General features: G+C 35.2%; 1 long non-coding RNA gene across 1 annotated transcript; it reads right to left on the bottom strand.

Moving 5' to 3' along the window:
• Positions 1-7813: 7813 nt before the first annotated feature.
• Positions 7814-17926, bottom strand: LOC112400733 (uncharacterized). The gene is made up of 3 exons (XR_003003465.1): positions 17840-17926; positions 15591-15653; positions 7814-7893 (listed from the first exon to the last, which is right to left on the bottom strand). It is a non-coding gene; the product is annotated as an uncharacterized LOC112400733 (long non-coding RNA).
• Positions 17927-19098: the final 1172 nt, after the last annotated feature.

The following is a 19098-nucleotide window of genomic DNA, read 5'->3' on the forward strand; positions in this document are numbered from 1 at the left end:
AAAAAAAAAAAAAAAAAAAGACTAACTCTGCTATAAGGCAGAGATGAATAAGTGCTACAGTGGAACTTAACTGGATTGATTTATTGGATTAGAATTGTAACACTCTTTTCCAAATTACATATTCTGTGTCTGTGAGTCAGTTTTTACTCCTGGGAATATAATAATGTTCTTCAATAGTTACAGAAGGTCTCTGTTTACCCATATTTTACTGGTCTCTTAAAATAGCTGTTATGTATCAACATGCTTATCTCAAGCCAACTGCACAATTTAGATATGCTACGATTATTATTAAATGAGCTACCTGGAGTCATATCCCACCATCCACAATGGTGTATATTATCCAGATACATCAAAAATGGTTTCTTATGGTATGCAATGGAGTCAAAATATATTTTGACTCATATTTCCTAGGTGAGGACTAGGAAATATGACTTCTAGAAGTATATAACATCTTCTGAATGTAAAGATACCAATATAGTGCTGACACTTTGATTCATACAAAGGAGTCATGGCACTTAACAGTTACAGTAGTTTAAAGTTCACAAGGAATGCAGATTTATCACTTAATAGTAAAATACTGTAAAGTTTTCCTCTACGAATATTTTTTGACATAACGTGGACTTTCCAAGTTTATCATTTTGTCATAAATTCTCTCAGAATATATCTGGGATAACTAAGCACATGAGATTTATGGTTTTCGTAGGGAAAATCAGTTGCTTATTTCTTCACCTCATTGTTAATGGTAAGGGTTATAAGGCAAGGGACAAGTAACCCAAATGATAAAATAAAATGTCAGGTTTTATGCCATTCTAAGACAGATACTGTAACTTACAGATATGGTTTCAGAATTGCAATTTACCAGCCAAAACTGTATATCTAAGAAACAACTTTAATACGATCATGTTTCAGCTATGCATGGCTGCCTGTATAACTATAAAATGATCAATATATACTTAGAAAGGGACTCTAAGACAGGGACCATTCCTCAGGAAAAACTGAGCCAGCCTCATTTCCTGTTTATTCATGCAAAAACAAGTATACAATTTTCCAAACATTTAACACAGAAATGTTGCCATGTAATTTAACAAATGGAGAATTAAGAAACAGAAGGGAAAAAAATGGATTTCTTGACTTATGTCAACCCTTTAACAAGATGACTGGATGGAGAAATCAGAAACACAATCTTAAGGTATATGATGATGCATTATCATTTTTATTATCATTACATAATTGTATTGTCAAAGGATACCCAGTAGAAGTTACAACTACCAAGAAGCAAAACAGCATTTTAGCTTTCAACATTTCTCCCTCAAATGTCACATAGAAAAAGGGAAAATGGAGAAGATAGAATTTTAAAAAGAGGTTCTGAAGTAGAAAAGATATTTGGAAATTTTTAAATTAAAAAAAAAAAACAGTTGAAGCTTTTTATTCACAGCTCGTCTGTTTCCAATAATTAACATTTAAAAATATATAAAAGCTGATGTTAGGATTTAAGAACAAAGAAGGATCTACAAATTCTTTACCTTCCTGGGCTTCAATTGAGGAAGAAAATAATACTTTTCTCCTCAATACATTTAAATAATTCCATGAGAATGCAGGCTGTTTTATTTACATAAATAATTTTGGTTGGTAAACTGTCAGATAGATATTCAAAAGTTATATCTTCATGATGTCACCTCACTAAGACTGGCAGGGGGACAAAACCCATAAAGTCAGTTAAATACAATTATGTTTGTCCATGACATCAGGGTTAAGATTATGAGGATGAAATTAGACCGCCAAATCTGTGATAGTGTTTGAAGAATGCAGGACTTCGTACCTAAAACTCTCTTTCCCTCACTGACTGCAAAGTGATGTAGTGTAATGTAACATGGTCACAGGTTCTGGACTTTTGGTTTGGCATCTTTAGGGAGCCATTTTCTTCTGCCTACTACAATCCCCTTTTAAAGTACTGATTCTCAAAGAAAGGAGTCATACTTTAAATCAATCTATCTAAACTGATCACAGCCAAGAATGCTTCACACACAGATTCCATACTTTGAAAATTTGTATCTAGTCTACTTATATTTATTAAGTGACTGGAAATTCATTGTGCTTTTATCAATCAAAGTACTTTATTACTAACAATGAGATCGTCTGATTCCCAGGATGTAGCTACTGTTATTAAAATGAGTTGATACCACAAAGAAACATCATATTTGCCTTCGTTTACTTATCTTTCTCTTAAGTTGCTCAGGTTAGACTTTTTGGAACACATTGGATTTTCTGGATTCATGCTGAAATGTTCTTGAATAAATCTAAATTGTATTAATTTATTCAATTGTGAATTTGAATCACAAAATATCCTGATGATATTTTGACTCCTATGCAACTCTTTTTATTAGACAGTAAAATCATTCCTAATAGCCCTCCAGCAGACTTCCTCTCAGGTCCCATTGGCCAGCTTTCATTTTCAGCCTCTATTGTGGCAGATCAGTTCTCAACAAAGAGGAAGAAAGGAAGTGGCTGTGGAGCAGCAAACAGCACCACAGTACCAGCACTGACAGTTTAATAATAAAGTTCATAATTCTGCACTGGCTAAACAAATAGTTTGTCTCTACTTTTGATGTGTGGTCGCTGACAGCTGTTTAAGGCCCACTCCTTCTGCCCCCCATCTGGACAAGCTGATAAGAAATAATCCCAGGCACTCCCACATTTGGCACCGTGGGACCCTCACCCTAGCTCCATTGCCTAACCACCATAAAAACCCCTTACTAGTCTCCTTTCCCTGCATTCTCAAGCCATTTTTTAACCATCTTGGGAGTCTGTCTTGCTCTGCCCAGAAAACCTCATTTAAGTGAGTCATAAACCTTTTTATACCCTCTTGGTGTGTACGTAGTAACATCAGTCTTGACATCCAAACCAAATTTTGAGGAGGGTTCATCATTTTTCTGAGGGATGGCTTAAACAAGTTCTTAAATTTTATAAAGTGTTTTTAAATGTATTAACTCTTTGATCTTTACAAGAATCCTTTCAGGTGGTTTTAATTATCTAAGTGGTTACAGATCAGTAAACTGGGATTCTAGAAAATGAGTGACTTCCTCAAAGGCAGATGGTAAATGAAAAGCCTGTATCTCAAAAACTCCAACCAGTATTATTGCTTCTGTACTACAGTACCTCTGATACATTTTCCAAATATGGTCTGGTAAATATCTTTATTTCAAGAGTAATTTAAAATTAATGATATATTATATGAGGCTTGCTAAAATTTCTGCACCATCAAAATTTCTAGAGAAACAGAAAACATACGTCAAATGATTGTGTGGTAACGATTTATAAACACTGGTATTTAAATTTTTAAAAATGAACTGTTTCAAGACCACTGGAAGTTCCAAAGACATATAACCGAAAGTTAATCTGTACAGGTTAGGATTATATATATGTGTTTTAGGTCTAATTATGTATAAGAGTGTGTGTGTGTGTGTGTGTGTGTGTGTGTGTGTGTGTGTGTGTGTTTTATACAAGTTTTGAGACCACCCTATGAGTCAGTCACTGTGCTCAGTCAGTGGCTTACATATTCCATCCCATTTGATCCTCACACCAACCAAAGGAGGTAGATATTTTTCCTACTTCACAAATGACAAACCAGAGGCTTAGAGAGTTCATATAACTTTTTCAAGATTATAGACCTGAAATGTAGCAGACCTGGGATTTGAAAATAGACTACCAGGATCCAAGTAATAAAGTCTGTAATCTTAACAAGCATTTGACACTATCTCCCTGATAATTATGCTTCTAGAAATTATAGTGTTTTGAGAGACCACTGATCAGTATATTTGAAATATTTTTAACTGTATTGATTGTGAAAAATTCAATAAACATATCACTAACTCAGACTTACCAATAATTTTAAGGTAATGGTTACCAAATATTATTTTCCATGTCCTAGGAGATAGCCTGAGTCTTCATATCATATCTTTAGAAATTATTATTAAAGAAAATAAAAATATCTCCATAATCGACTTTATATGTTCATTATTCATTTTATCCTTGCATTTCTACAATTATTTTTACAGTTCTAAAGTGCTTTCGCATTCTCATTTGCTCCTTATAAACAACCCATCAACGTAGGAAGAGAAAGCATTATTATTTCTATTTTATAGATGTAGCTACCACAGAGAAAGTTTGTACATAATGTTTCAGAGTCTGATGTAATGTTTTTGATTTGAGAATGAAGAAAAATGTTGAAAATACAACAGTTTCTGAAAAAAAAATTTTTTTTAAGTTATTTAATATATCATTATGTGCTCCACTGCAAGAAATGATTTATAAAGATGCCTCTAGTTGAAAAATGGGGGAATTAAAAAAAATTTTTAAAAGCTTATGCATATTCAACATGTAATATATTTTGGGGGGTATGGAACTTACACAATGAAGTATCAAATGAACAACAAGAGATAAAAGAAGGCTTTTAAATATTATTTTAATTTGCTCTAATTACTTTTAATATTACTTTTTCAATAAGATGACACACTTAATATTAGGATCCTAAGGAATGAACTTTATTCATTTGTTCATTCATTCAACAACTTACTGAGTGAGCACTGACTAAAATGGCCTTAATGTTCCCCTCAGCTTAACTAGACTTTAGACAAGCTTCTTGACTCTATGCCCTTGAACTCCCTTTACTTAGAGAATTTACTTTAGAAAACTTGCAATTATAAATTATTTCTCTAACCCTTTGAGTTGTAATTTGTTTAGAAGACTCTTTCTAATTTTACAACCCAAGAATGTCTTTCTCAAGGACCTACAAGCCATCCCTTTGAAATGTAATCATCAAGCAAGACAGAACCCTATTTCTCAGTTTCTGTGGGAAGGCAGAAGCCTAACTTATGCCAAGCTGTAAAACTACCCTCTGTCATGAACACAGGAAAAAGTTTATCTTTCCACCCAGCTCTTAAAAACTCTCCCACCCTTTGGCTCAGTAGGGCTGACATCAGAATGAGTTTTGGCCTCTCTCCTCTATTGCAGTAGCTTCAAATAAAGTCTTCCTTGCCTATCTGGGTGCAATTTTCGCTTTGGCAGCATTAATTATTTGTTAAGCATTTTGCTAGACATTGAGGGTAACCCTAGATGAGTAGCATGTTTACCACACCATCAAGGAGTTTGGAGTTGGGAGCGAGGGAAGTGGGAGCATGCAGATAATTAAAGAGGTCATTACAATCTGTCATAGTGATGTTATAAAATGGATACACAGAATGATAAATAATTTTAAAAACAGCAAACAAACCAAGGTACTTAAACAAGTAGGTCATGTAATACTTTCCAGAATAAAATTTGAGGTAAATCTTAAAGATAAGCTACTAGTAAATTTTAGGGTTACCATAACAAACAAGGGCTTGTTACTGGTTAAGAGTTACAAATTAAAGCCAGTACCATTCCAGCTGCCCTAAGGACAATGGCAATCACCACACATTTATCCTGTCCTGACCATATCCTTCATGCAATACTTTTGAAAGTCACAGTGTAAGGCTCAAAGGATGTAAATATTACTAAGGTGTTAAACCTGGCCTCAAAGAGCTCACACTCTGCATTAATCCTCAAAATGTAACTAACAGTTTAAACCCAGCAAGATTGCAAAGTAGTGCAATCTGTTATTAGATCCACCTTCCACTATCACCATACACTTCTTCTAGGCATCCAAGATACAACAGAGCTCAAGATCCATCCTGGCCTCCAGCTACTCAAACCTATACACTGTATTAATCTTCCTGGCTACTTTCCTGTGCTTCTTCCTGCTAATTAAGTATAATGTCCATAACATATATGTAATTGTCTCAGAGACCAAATATCTACCCACCTATTTTAATGGTAACAAATTTTGTCAATAAATTGGTTCTAATGTAGTAAGAGTTGGTAAATTCAAGTCCTTCCTACCAGCATTGTTAAAAGATAAACTAAGGTATATTAAAAATGTTAAGAGTTTTTTTGAGCAAAAATCAATTCCAATCAGGCAGTAGCAAACTGGAAGTGGTTAGAGCACTCCACTGATAGGAAATAGGAGAGACACTTTTACGAAGAAAAGGAAGAAGCAAAACAAGGAAATTATTTGATTGGCTATAGCTTAAGTTTTGCCTTATTTGAAAAAGTTTAATTGGCTGTTTGTGATTGGTTGTACTTAGGTTTTGATTTCTCAACCTTGAGGTGCTTACAGGCTTAGGTTTTGGTTTTGTTATAAAGGCTGCTAAGGTATTAGAACCACCTCATCTCCTGGCTTCCTTGTTTAATTAATAACAGCATATATCAGGGAGTGTTTGATGAAGCAATCTTATAAATTATCTAGGTCAACCACATTCTGAAACTTGAAACAGGCTCAGGAAACTGATACAGCACAATCAAAATCCTGCCTCTTCCACTCACTTCTGGGTGACTTGAGCAAGTGCTTTTCCCTGTGCTAGCTTTCACTTCTCTGATCTGCCAAATGAAAAAAATAACTGTCCCTTCCTATAAAGTTTTGGAAAATTAGCTGTCACTGACCAATCATGAGGGCTCCACAATGTTAGTTATAAGTAACTTCCTTCTATTCAATCATTCATTCAATAAGTATTTGTTGGTGGCTAATGTGTGGCACACATTGTTTGGGGAACAGGTGACAAAGCAATGAACAAGATTAAATACATTCCCCCAACTGGTCATCAAACTTCTACTTGAAGACCTCCAGTGAAAGGAAACCTACTACCTCCTGAAGCAGCTCATTTAGGCAATTGTGATGTAAGATATACTGCCTTAAATTAAGTAAAAATGAGTTACTTTGCAATTTCTATCCATTAACACTATTTCCACAGGACTAGAGATCCTACTGCGTAAGTGTGCTGACTTTTCACCACACAGGCTTTTAAATATAGAAGGCAGTTTGAAAGAAGCCTGGCTCCTTAAAGGCCTGCAATGCTCTCTGACTCTGGACTGGTCACTTTCTCCAAATCTACCCTTTGCTTGTTTTCCTGTGTCTCTTTGAAAGAATGGTGTACGGAACTAGCCATGGTACTTCCTTTTTTGAGATAATGTGCCTCTTTTTAATAAAGTCCAGGCTCAAAGTAGATTTACCAACAGGCACACGGCAATAACAATTCATATTGAGCTTCAGGTCATCTGAAAGTTCACTGGTCTAAGCCTCATATCCCTCATTTTATACTTGTAAAGTTTTGTGTTTTCTTTAAATAAACTGCAGAATGGTTTATACCTTTTTTATATTTATCACAGCAACATACTGACATTGATTTGCCTCTAGTTTTCTTTACCATGCAATATTTTACCGTCCCTCTCAATTTTGTGTAATTTGCAAATTCAAACATGGCACATCTCTCTCCATATAGGTCATTGCTATAAAATGTAGGCCATTGCCAGTGTTGAGAGGCAAACTCATCGTTCCTGCATTAAAATTCTCCCTCCGGTTTAATATCAAGCTATTCATCATGACTGTTTAGATACCATCAATCCTTTATATATCTATCTGATAATGCTATTTTCTCTAGAGCCATATTACCATGGTGAAAATTCAAATTACAATTTCCAATATCCTTTTCTGGCATTTATCTTAGTCTTCGTAATTTTTTTTTTTTTTTTTGGCCGGGTCATGCCTCTTGTGAGATCTTAGTTCACCCAGCAGGGATCAAACCTGGGCCCTGGCAGTGAAAGCACTGAGTCCTAACCACGGGACGCCAGGGAATTCCTATTCTTTAAAATTCTTAAAAATTCTTACTCTCTAATATTCCTTCTACAAGTTCTTTCATAGGACAGAATCTAATCCTAGAATAAAAGAAATGTAAAAACTTACTTTTAGAATCCAATCATTCCCTTACAATTTCTTCATCCTTTGGAGGTGTTTTCTCCTTTTTCTTCCTTTCCAGATATTTGCTTTAAGTGAGAGGACAACAATTTGAGCAGTTATAATCTCTTCACATCTTTCTCATGTATATTTATACCTCTAAACCCAAGGAGTGGGCTCAATTCCTTCCTTCCCTCTCACCTTCCTCTCTCCCTCCCTTCTACCCTTCCTCCCTCCCCTCCTTCCTCCCTCCCTCTCTTCCTTCGCTCTTTCCTTCCACACTGCCATCTGCTTTTCTTTCTCCAGAAATAATTATAAAATAAACTTTTGTTATCAAGAGGTAATATAAAGTGCAAAGAGCACACATTTTTGGTGGAGCAAGTACTTTTCTATGATTTGGGCACTTGCTTAATCTCTTTAAACTTACTTCATAAGTTTTTATGAACGATAACTGAACAGATATAAAAGACTTAGAGCGTTTTTAAAGCATAATAAACGTTAAATGTTAATGTAGCATGAGTTTAAAGTTACACTCTACAATTTAGATGGCTGAAATATGTTGTTTGTGTTTTTACCAGAAACAGATCTAATCTCTACTACAGATTCCTCATTCCCACTCAATAGTGGGAAGAGGGGAAGCAGTGTGAAGAGACTTTCAACTCGGCACCAAAACTATCTTAGTCTATCTCAGTTTTAAAACAGTGGTTATCGGATGCTTGTTGTTGTTGTTTTGCTGTTGCTGTTTGGGAAATACTCAGTAAATTTAAAAAATCTAATATCCTATCCATGTAGATATTCCTGCTTCTTCAAAGAAACTCTGTTTTCTCCTTATTTCCATGGTGGTCTTAGGCAAAATTCTCATCATAGTCACCCTTCCTCTGGCCCCATTTACAAAAGCAGAGCACTTTCTCCTTCACCTCTTTGTCTGGTGGAAACTTTCCTTCCATCATATCTTAAATCCTAACTATGACTTAAAATAAAATTCTATGATTTGAGACCCCCAGACACGGCTCTTGAAATGTAAAAGGGAGTATTTGGAGCAGACTGTCTTTAGGCAAATTAGACAAGAATCATACCATCCTCAACTCAAAGAAAGAAGTGAAAGTATTTTTTTCATTTTTAATAATAACAGTGACAAAAAACAAAGTCATTCTGTACAACTACTATAGATCAAAATTTGAAAATAATGTAACAAATTTGAATTTTTAATTACAGTTATTTAAAAGTTAAGGTCACTAGGATATAATAATTTGTTGTGGAAGAGTTACACTCCTTGCTTTCATGGAAATGAAAGTGTTTATTACAATTTCCATGCATACTTGCTCCAATATTTGTTTTCTATCAAAAAATAAATTTGATTAATGTGACAGGGTAGATCTTAAGTCATTTGTAATACATTTTATGAGGAACTTCTTCCTTTGCTGGCAAAGGTAATATAGAAAAAGGGCTATAAATGTATTTTAAAATATGTCCAGCAAATCTGTGTCCAAATATATCACAAGATGATAATGAAAGCTGTACTAGGTTTTATAAAATTTAAGCATTTTAGTTCTTCAAGAATAGAGGTATCAATAGCACATTTCTTACTATGTTCATCAGTTAATTTTATTGGTAAATATATATGCTACTTTAAACATATAAAATCTAATTCTTTCAACATAGTAAACCTTTCATAAGGAAGAAACTGCATTTGACATGGAAAAATTGATTTTCAGATTATATTTGAATCACAGATGTGCTGATTATGAGGTTTGTACTCAAAATGAGTCTTCTTTATCCTTTTTCTTGAATTGGAGAAACTGGTGTCAGTAATGGTAGTGTGTAATTTATTTGGCATCAATAATATTTTTCATAAATGTCAACAATTTGTTTTCTGCAAAGAATTTCATAACCTTTTCAATGATTTCAGGGACTGTTATACACTGATTTTTGTTTATGCATCATTTTGCCTATAACATTAAGTTTGCTTAAAATATCATTAGTGCAGACCAAACAAATTTTTAAAGTATATTTTTAAAATATAACTTTGTTTTTCATTACAGGATTTAGATCTTTGTAAATACATCAACAATTTCTAAAAGAGCATTAGAAGAGTATCCACTAACGAGTATTCTATGGCACAAAGGCATCAATTCGACATTCTCATTGCTGTTTTGACAATGGTGGCAAACTTATGCAGGTAAATATACTTTTAGTATACTTCAATATTAGTTCACACTGAAAAGCATTTTAAATGTATAGGAATTAATATAGATTTTTATTGGGTTGGCCAAAAAGTGCCTTAGGTTTTTAAATAAAAATAAAAGACACATTTTTCATTTTCACCATGAGCTTTATTGAACAATGTAGTCACCCTTTTGTTCCACTACCTTCTGCCATTTTTCAGGCAACTTCATAATTCCATCTTCCCAAAACTTTTTATCTTTTTGAGCAAAGAACTGTTCCAGGTGCCTTTTATAGTCTTCCAGGGAATTGAAATTTTTTCCATTAAGAGAATTTTGTAAAGACCTAAATAAATGGAAATCCGAAGGTGCAATGTCTGGTGAATATGGCAGATGAATCAGAACTTCCCAGCCAAACTGTAACAGTTTTTGCCTGGTCATCAAAGAAACATGCGGTCTTGTGTTGTCCTGAGGGAAGATTATGCGTTTTCTTTTTTTTTTTTTTAATTTTTTGCGGTCCGCGGGCCTCTCACTGCTGTGGCCTCTCCCGTTGTGGAGCACAGGCTCCGGACGCGCAGGCTCAGTGGCCGTGGCTCACGGGCCCAGCCGCTCCGCGGCATGTGGTATCTTCCTGGACCGGGGCACGAACCCATGTCCCCTGCATCGGCAGGGGGACTCTCAACCACTGCGCCACCAGGGAAGCCCGATTATGCGTCTTCTATTGACTAATTCTGGATGCTTTTCATCGAGTGCTGTTTTCAGCTGGTCTAACTGGGAGCAGTACTTATTGGCATTAATCGTTTGGTTTTCCAGAAGGAGCTCATAACAGAGGACTCCCTTGAAATCCCACCATATACACAGCATCACCTTCTTTGGATGAAGACCAGCGTTTGGTGTGGTTGGTGGTGGTTCATTTCCCTTGCCCCATGATTTCTTCTGTTCAACATTATAGTACAGTATCCACTTTTCATCACCCATCACAATTTGTTTTAAAAACGGAACATTTTCATTATGTTTAAGCAGAGAATCACATGCAGAAATACAGTCAAGAAGGTTTATTTCTCTTAACTTACGTGGAACCCAAACATCAAAGCAATTAACATAACCAAGCTGGGGCAAATAATTTTCAACGCTTGATTTGGTGATTTGGATATTTTGAGTATGTCGGCTATCTCCCGCATAGTATAACGTTGATTGTTCTCAATTAATGTCTCGATTTGATTGCTATCAACTTCAACTTGTCTACCCGACCGTGGAGCATCATCCAACGAGAAATCTCCAGCACGAAACTTTGCAAACACTTTTGACATCTTCGATCAGTCACAGCACCTTCTCCATACACTGCACAAATCTTTTTCTGCGTTTCAGTTGCGTTTTTACCTTTCTTGAAATAATAAAGCATAATACACCGAAAATGTTGCCTTTTTTCTTCCATCTTCAATATTAAAATGGCTACACAAAAATTCACCAATTTTGATGTCTTTTTTAAAATGCACGCTGATATGACAGCTTTCATATACAATCTAAAAACTGAATGAAGTTAAAGACAACTAAGTGCTACTAGAGCCACCTTATGGAAAAAACCGAACGAAACTTTTGGCCCACCCAATACCTTACTATTTACCACAAATTTAGATGCACAGACGTGTAAAATATCTTTAACTATTTTGAGTATCTTCTACCCATTCTCTTTTCCAAGCATATGTGTGGTATTATTGTATCTCTTACACCTCAAATTATGTTTTTATATCTAGATTTTGGTTGCTCTTTTTTTCTTTAAGTACTCTTCTAAGAATATGTATGCTTGTTCTAAGAATCTGTCTTTTGTTGCATTTAAAAGAAAACTTAAAATGTTCATTTTGATATATTTTTCTGCAGTAGAAGAAAATCCCATGATATAAATATCATAGAGCTTCTTGGATTATCCTCTGAACACTGGTCATTGCCTTGGCAAAAACTAAATTTTGTATATAATTTGCTCAACAAAACCTTGCCAGTATTCTTATGTTTACTTCTACTCTGTTTAGAAAGCTTCAATAGTTTATCGGATTTCAAATTTGAACACAATGCTATTTTCACTCTTTTCATCTTTGTCAAGATGTTGTCATGAATGTTGTCTATGTTTTGCCCCTTCTCATTCTTCAGTTGAACCATTTTACATCCCCATCTAATTTGCAAATAGAAAAACATATATAAAATCCTTTGGTTTGTAATAAAGTAACAAGGATCTAGTATATTTTTAGCAATTTGGAAGAACCCATTAATGCTTCTAAAGTCTGTTCTGTAATTTTTAAATTTTCCATTGTTTAATATTCATGTTACATCAAGTATCCAGATCTCCAGAAAATATATTTGGTTTAATGAATCTTCATGTACATTTTATCCTAGTTTTTCTTGAAATTTACCATTTCTGGTTGACACGCAGCTAGAAGCTAAATTCGCATCCTTCTTCATCAGTGACACATTAGTGCTACATTACATATCCACTGGGATGGATAGCTCTGAAATCTCCTTTTTATAGCATTACATCTATTTTCTCCAAAAATGTATCTAAATAATACAAAATATTTTCTTTTGTTTACTCCTCTGATGGCTTTCCATTTTGTTTTCTAAAACCTATATTTTTATCCCGACATATGAGAAAAACACTGTATAATAACTTAGAAGTTATTTTAAAATATGTAACAATTTGAAAAAATATGAACATAATAAACCCATAAAATTTTTACAGTAGATAATTTTTGTACTGACAAAATTTCCAACAATAGAACATTTGCTCAAAAACAACTGGCCAACTACCTGATAATTTATAAGTACTTATAGTTATGATCATTTATATCTATGCAATGTCTACTTTGTGATTTAAGTGTATTAGTCAGGGTTCTCCAAAGAAACAGAAGCAAAGAATATATATAAAGAAACTTACTATAAGGTATTGGCTCATACAGTGATGGAGGCTGAAAAGTCCCATGATCTGCAGTCTCCAAGCTGGAGACCCAGGAAGGCCAATGGTGTAGTTAGAAAGCCTGAGAGCTAGAGAGCCAATGGTGTAGATTTCAGTCCAAGCGTGAAGGCCTGAGAACAAGGAATGCCAAGGGCAGGAGAAGATCAGTGCCCCAGCTCAGTAGTCAGGTAGAGAATAAAAGAAAGAAAAAGAGAGCTAGAACAAGAAAGACCTCCTTTCCTCCACCTTTTTGTTCTATTCAGGCCCTCAACCCACTGGATGAAGCCCATCTCCATTGGGAAGGTCATTTCCCTTTACTCAGTCCACTGATCCAAATGCTAACCTCTTCTGGAAACACCTGCACAGACAACATACCCAGAAATAATGTTTAACCGTATATCTGGCATCCCATGATCCAGTCAGACTGACACATAAAATTAATTACCACAACAAGTGATAATTAGTTATTACATAGTGGTTCATGTAATAACGAAGATACCTGTAATTTATATTGTGAACTCAGCAATATGATCTTTGTCCTATAAACATATGGCAAGACGATGTAAAGGAGAATATTATATATCAACTTAACTAATCCACTTACAATGGAGAATCTTTTTCCTTTCAATTTCAAAGAAATAAAAAATAAGACTGTCATGTAGAAACAGCTAATTTTAAATTCTGTTAGATCAATGAGCTCTTTCAGTTATCAAACTCATTCCTCTTTCATAAGTCAAAGGAGAATGACATATTAATATATGAATTGTGCAAAAATAAAACACTTTACTTCCATCTTTGGGAAAGTTCTTGTAAAATAACGAACAGCTGATTGCCAGAGATGTTACCATCCCCATTGTTACTGGAAGTGCCTGTTTAAACCAGCATAACTGGAGTTTGCATCCCTTTTTACTTTTGGCAGATTGAATGCCTGCTTCTATTGCTGTTTTTCTGCCCAGATTATTGCTCCAGATATTTCCAGTACTGCCCAGATGATTGACCAGAAGCTCCTGAAATATCCATACACACAGGGGCCACAGTATAGGCCTCTGTTACCGCTAAAAGTTTCCCCTATTAGGATACAGAGAAGAAACCTCACCAAGGCAAACTATCACAGATATTGCCCATAGTTCTTTCTTTTCTGACATCATCTCTGATGACAACTAGGCTTAGGATATACAATCTGATTCATCCTCACTTTAACTAAGGTGCACTATCTGTAGCTTTATGATGAATGTCTGTTTCCTAAGGTAAGGAGAAAACCAATAGATCTATCATAAGTCTTTTTCTTTTTTTTTCCTAAAAATTTTTGAAGGCATGAGATCCACACAACAAGATATATTAATTCCATTTATGGCACTTGGATATTCAATTTAGATCCTAATACCACACAAGTTTTCTCCCCACCAAGTTCCCAGATATCAGTCTATGAAACCTAATGGATCCTTGAATTATATTTTTTATAACACAGGTCTAATTCGATCTTTGCATTTTACTATGTAGAAATAGGTCCCAATGGAATTCAGTAAATTATCCACTTTACAAAGGCATTTAGTAGTTAAACTGGACTCTCCTAGACTATTCAATGTGGCCTCACATTTCTTGTTATGGTAAATTTATGAATTTATAACTCATAATTGTCAGCATTACTGATATTTGTAAAGAAGTCCATTTCCTTTGAACCAGACTACTGTGTATCTGAATGATGAGTTAATTTCCAACTCAACAACTCTCCCCAGAGTTCCAAAATATCTTCTCTAGAATTTTAAAACTTCACCTCAATATTATTCCTAATAGTCTGTCACATTTTTAAAGACAATGCCAGTGGCCTTAACACATTACTATTGGGTCATCCAAGCCCCCTTCCTAGAGATCAGTTTAACTATAAAAGATCTTCTGAAGGAAAAAAAGAACACTGAACAGCATTCTTATTAAAAATGTTAGCAACATAAAAATAGCTATGTCATAAATGAAAGAAAAAATGTACTTCACGCAAGATAATGAATTAAGACAATTCTACCATGTGGCATAAATTCTATGCCATGTTCTCATTTCCTAATTTGCTTTCACATTACATTCTGAGTAATAAGCATCAGATTTCATTTTTCAAAATCCTCCTTTGTAATAAAAATGTGATAAAAAGCCCCAATACTTTCAGGCTTGTTAGCACATTTTCAAAGATAACATTAGATGTACAGCCCCAAGTGGGAATATTAAAACAACACACATATCAAGCTATTGGACTTGAGAGGAAAATAACTTTGTGGTATGTTTTGTTTGTCCTGATTTACAGTTAGAACATAACTTTCAGTCATGCATTATTAACAGGAGACAGGACAGGAAAAGAGCTTTATTGTTCCAAGATTAATGAATGGCTGTCCTTCAGTAAACATTTGCCTCAGAGGCAGAGTTAGCTAGAACAATTTCCTTTCCTATTTCGGGGAACCTGCCATTCAGTACCTGAAAATTCAACTTTATAGAATTCTAATACCCTAAAGAAAAAAAAAAAAAAACCTATGACAAAGCTGAAACTACCCACCAAAACACAAAGGAGCAGTCTGCATACTTGCCTTTGCCCTGAAGGGAAAGCCTCTCACAGTTCATGTCCCTTTTTCATCTTCAAGTGCAGACAGACACTCCCTCACTACATCCCAAAATAACTAGTTACATGGGACAAACTTACCTATGACTTCCTCTTCTTCAAAGCATTTGTCTAGCACTGTGACGAACTGAAGTCCATTCCACACTGTAAAGAGCAATGAACTTTTAACCTAATATTGCTGAAGGTTCCAACATTATAAAAAAAACAAACAAAATTACACACCAAGTGGACTTTGTATTTCATGATATTCTATTTTCCCTTTCTTTCTTTCATCTTTCTGTTGAGAAACATAGCACTTAGGGTATAAGGATCAAATTTTGGTTTTCAAAGATTTGTGTCACCACTGCCCCATTCTCATAAAATATACCTTACTAATACTTTACTTTTTCTTCCTATAAGCACATTTTTATGTTCCTTTAGCTTTCAGTCATTGACAATCTTTTGGGATTACCATAGCAATAGATAATAAGTGGTATATGCATGCATACAGAATGAACCTTTATCTTTGTTATCTTTATCCTTGTTTTTCGGTAGTTTGGGTGTGTATTTCTTTGAAATTATCCTGTTTGGCATTGAGTTTTTTAATTTTAAATTTTTATCTTATATCAAATGCCCCAAGGGATTATTTGGGAATTGAGCAGTAGTCTGTATTGTAGGTCAGGTCTTCACATTATTGCTACTTCACAGTAATTTATTTCACCAACAACAATATTTGGTATTGACTGTAGTATAGTTTTTTTTTAAGTATGAAAATAACTGATAGAAGAATAGTGTTTATCTCAGGACAAGGAAAGGACTGGTGTTGTCTGGGAAGATGCAGAAGGGAAACTCCTGGCGTGTGGGAAACACGTAGAGGCTAATGCATGAATATATATATGAAAAATTAGTTGAGTTGTACAATTAAGATTAGCACACTGTATATGCTTTATATATATTATACCTTGATAAAAAATTTTAAGGCTTTTTTTTCATTTATCATTATCACAAAAATGGCATTTATTATATTCTTGAAATTTTATACAGCACTAGCTTTAAGCACTAAAATAATATAATACAATAGCAATATTTAGTTAGTTCATTGATTATTACTTCAGTAATACTTTCTGGGGCATCGAAAGTGTAGGCATAAGACATAATACATCCTTGAGCTCACAGTTTAGCATGGGGAGACATACAAGCTTAGGTACAGTTGTATCAGGGTAGAATTCCTATGATTAGGGAAGACAAAGCTGGGTGTTTTTTTTTGTTGTTGTTGTTGTTGTTGTTGTTTTTTATTATTTATTTTATTTTATATTTATTTTTGGCTGCATTGCATTCCCGTTGCTGCGCGCGGGCTTTCTCCAGCTGCGGCTCGTGGGCTGTAGGCACGCAGGCTTCAGTAGTTGTGGCGCACGGGCTTCGTTGCTCCGCGGCATGTGGGATCTTCCCGGACCAGGGCTTGAACCCGTGTCCCCTGCATTGACAGGCGGATTCCCAACCACTGCGCCACCAGGGAAGCCCTGTTGTTGTTTTTTAAACACATAAGCAGGGTCAACAACTAAGTCTGAGGGGTGGAGTATTAGGGAAAGCCTCCCTAAGGAGATGGTTGAGCTTGACATGCACTTATGGAGATTAAAATCTAAGTAAAGAAACTTTTTAAAAATGGCCAAAAAAATGTCACTGAAGTATGTTGGCAGAAGAATCAAAAATGATTACACTGCTTTTCTCCATAAATACATAAACCAGACAAATTAAGCGCAACAGGTGGAGACTTTAAGACATTAATGGCTTATTGAAAATAAATTCTCACTAAATATGAAAGGTTCAAGGACAAAGTAACTGTTAATTAAAACTTTAATGGATAAAAGGAAAATTACTTCAGTGTTACCTCTAAACAAGGTCTTTGGAGAAGCTTTTAGCTGGTTAAGAGAAGACTTGTTAGGCAATAAGGCCATGAGATCTTAAGTTTTATGTGGTAGAATGATGAACACTCATGAACAGCTGGGGCTGAGCTTATGTAATAACTATTAACTTCAAAGGAAGACTCTGGCCTAAAATATTAAGACTAACTAATATCACTAGCTTTCAGCCAGTAACTCCATTTCTTGTCATTCATTCCCTAGCATCAGACTCTGACCCCAAATTACCCACTTGCCTACTTCTCATACCCCCCCATACTTGCCTACTTCTCATACCCCCTAGACTAATGTTTCAACCACATTTCTATCCCTCCGGACTTGCTCCTACCTGTTGCCCTATCTTGCTTCACCACTCCTTTTCTAAGTGGTCCTCCATTCTCCTCTAAATTAAAAGCCATAATGGCTTAGTAAAAAAGTTTATCTTTCACTTACACGAAATCCAACACAGATGTTCCTGTTCGGTCAGGGTGATTTCCACATTATCATTTCAGCATCCAGTCTCCTTCCAGTTTCCCCTAGGGTTTGAAGTGTTCTGTAGGATCCTTTTCCAGATGGCAAATGGGGGAAGAGGAAGTATAAAGAATCATAAAGGAGGTTTTGAAGAACTAGGACTGGCAGTATTTCAATTCACTTCTGCCCACATTCTGGTGGCTAAAACTTAGTCACACGGCCACCACATCTAAATGCAAGGGAGGCTGGGAAATGTAGTCTAGCTATCTGCTCAGGAAGAAGAGAAAATTATTTTGGTACATCCATGGCAGTCTCCACCACACTTGCCCATTATCGTTCTTCATCCAGTTTCCACTTATAACTGGGCTTCCCAATATACTAAGCTTCACAGACAGATGGCTACAGTCCCTACTGGCCCTGAGTTGACATACCTGAATTTTGATAGTAAGAGATAGTAAGGACTCATAAATTAATATATATGTGCTAAGTGCCTACTCTGTGTCAGACACTTGTTTAAGTGCTAGGGAAAAATAGTAATTGAAGTGAACAAAATTGCTAACCCTGATGAGCTTACACTATCTCAGCATCTTCTCACAGCTTTGCGAAAAGAGAGAATAATAGCTACCTGCCTGTGTTATAGAATAAGAAGAGCATCCAGAAGATCCTTTTGATTAGAAATATCTCCTGGATCCAGGTAGCGTATTATTAGTAGAGATTCAGTCACCTGAGTTAATCCTCTAATCCTCTTTTAAATACATTAAATATTAAATTAAGTATATTAAATCTTCTGGAAGGAATGATATATTAAGTCACAAGAGCTTCGTGTAAATCTACCTGTCAGATGTCTTTCTTTGAGATGGAAAAAAAGTGGTATCTAGAGGACAAGAGTGCTTAAGGACACAAAAAAGGTACACAGACAGAGGGCAAAATGAAGAAACATTTCCCACCTTATAATCTCACTTCACACATCAAAGCATGTCATGGTAAGTAATTCTGCATTCATGTGTACAAAACTTTAAGGAAAAACCTTATCAAAAGCCAAGATTTTACCCTAGAATATTTAGATGATGAGTTCATTTTCCAACCATTGCACTAAAGATCTTCCTCAGTTCAGGATGGGGTTATGTCCCAATAAACCCATCGTAAGTTGAAAATATCGTAAGTCAAAAATGCATTTAATACACCTAAACTACTGAACATCATAGCTGAGCAGCATAGCATACCTTAAACATGCTCAGAAC

Source organism: Neophocaena asiaeorientalis, unplaced genomic scaffold (genome assembly GCF_003031525.2).
Source record: "Neophocaena asiaeorientalis asiaeorientalis breed wild unplaced genomic scaffold, Neophocaena_asiaeorientalis_V1.1 scaffold19, whole genome shotgun sequence".
Taxonomy (NCBI): domain Eukaryota; kingdom Metazoa; phylum Chordata; class Mammalia; order Artiodactyla; family Phocoenidae; genus Neophocaena; species Neophocaena asiaeorientalis.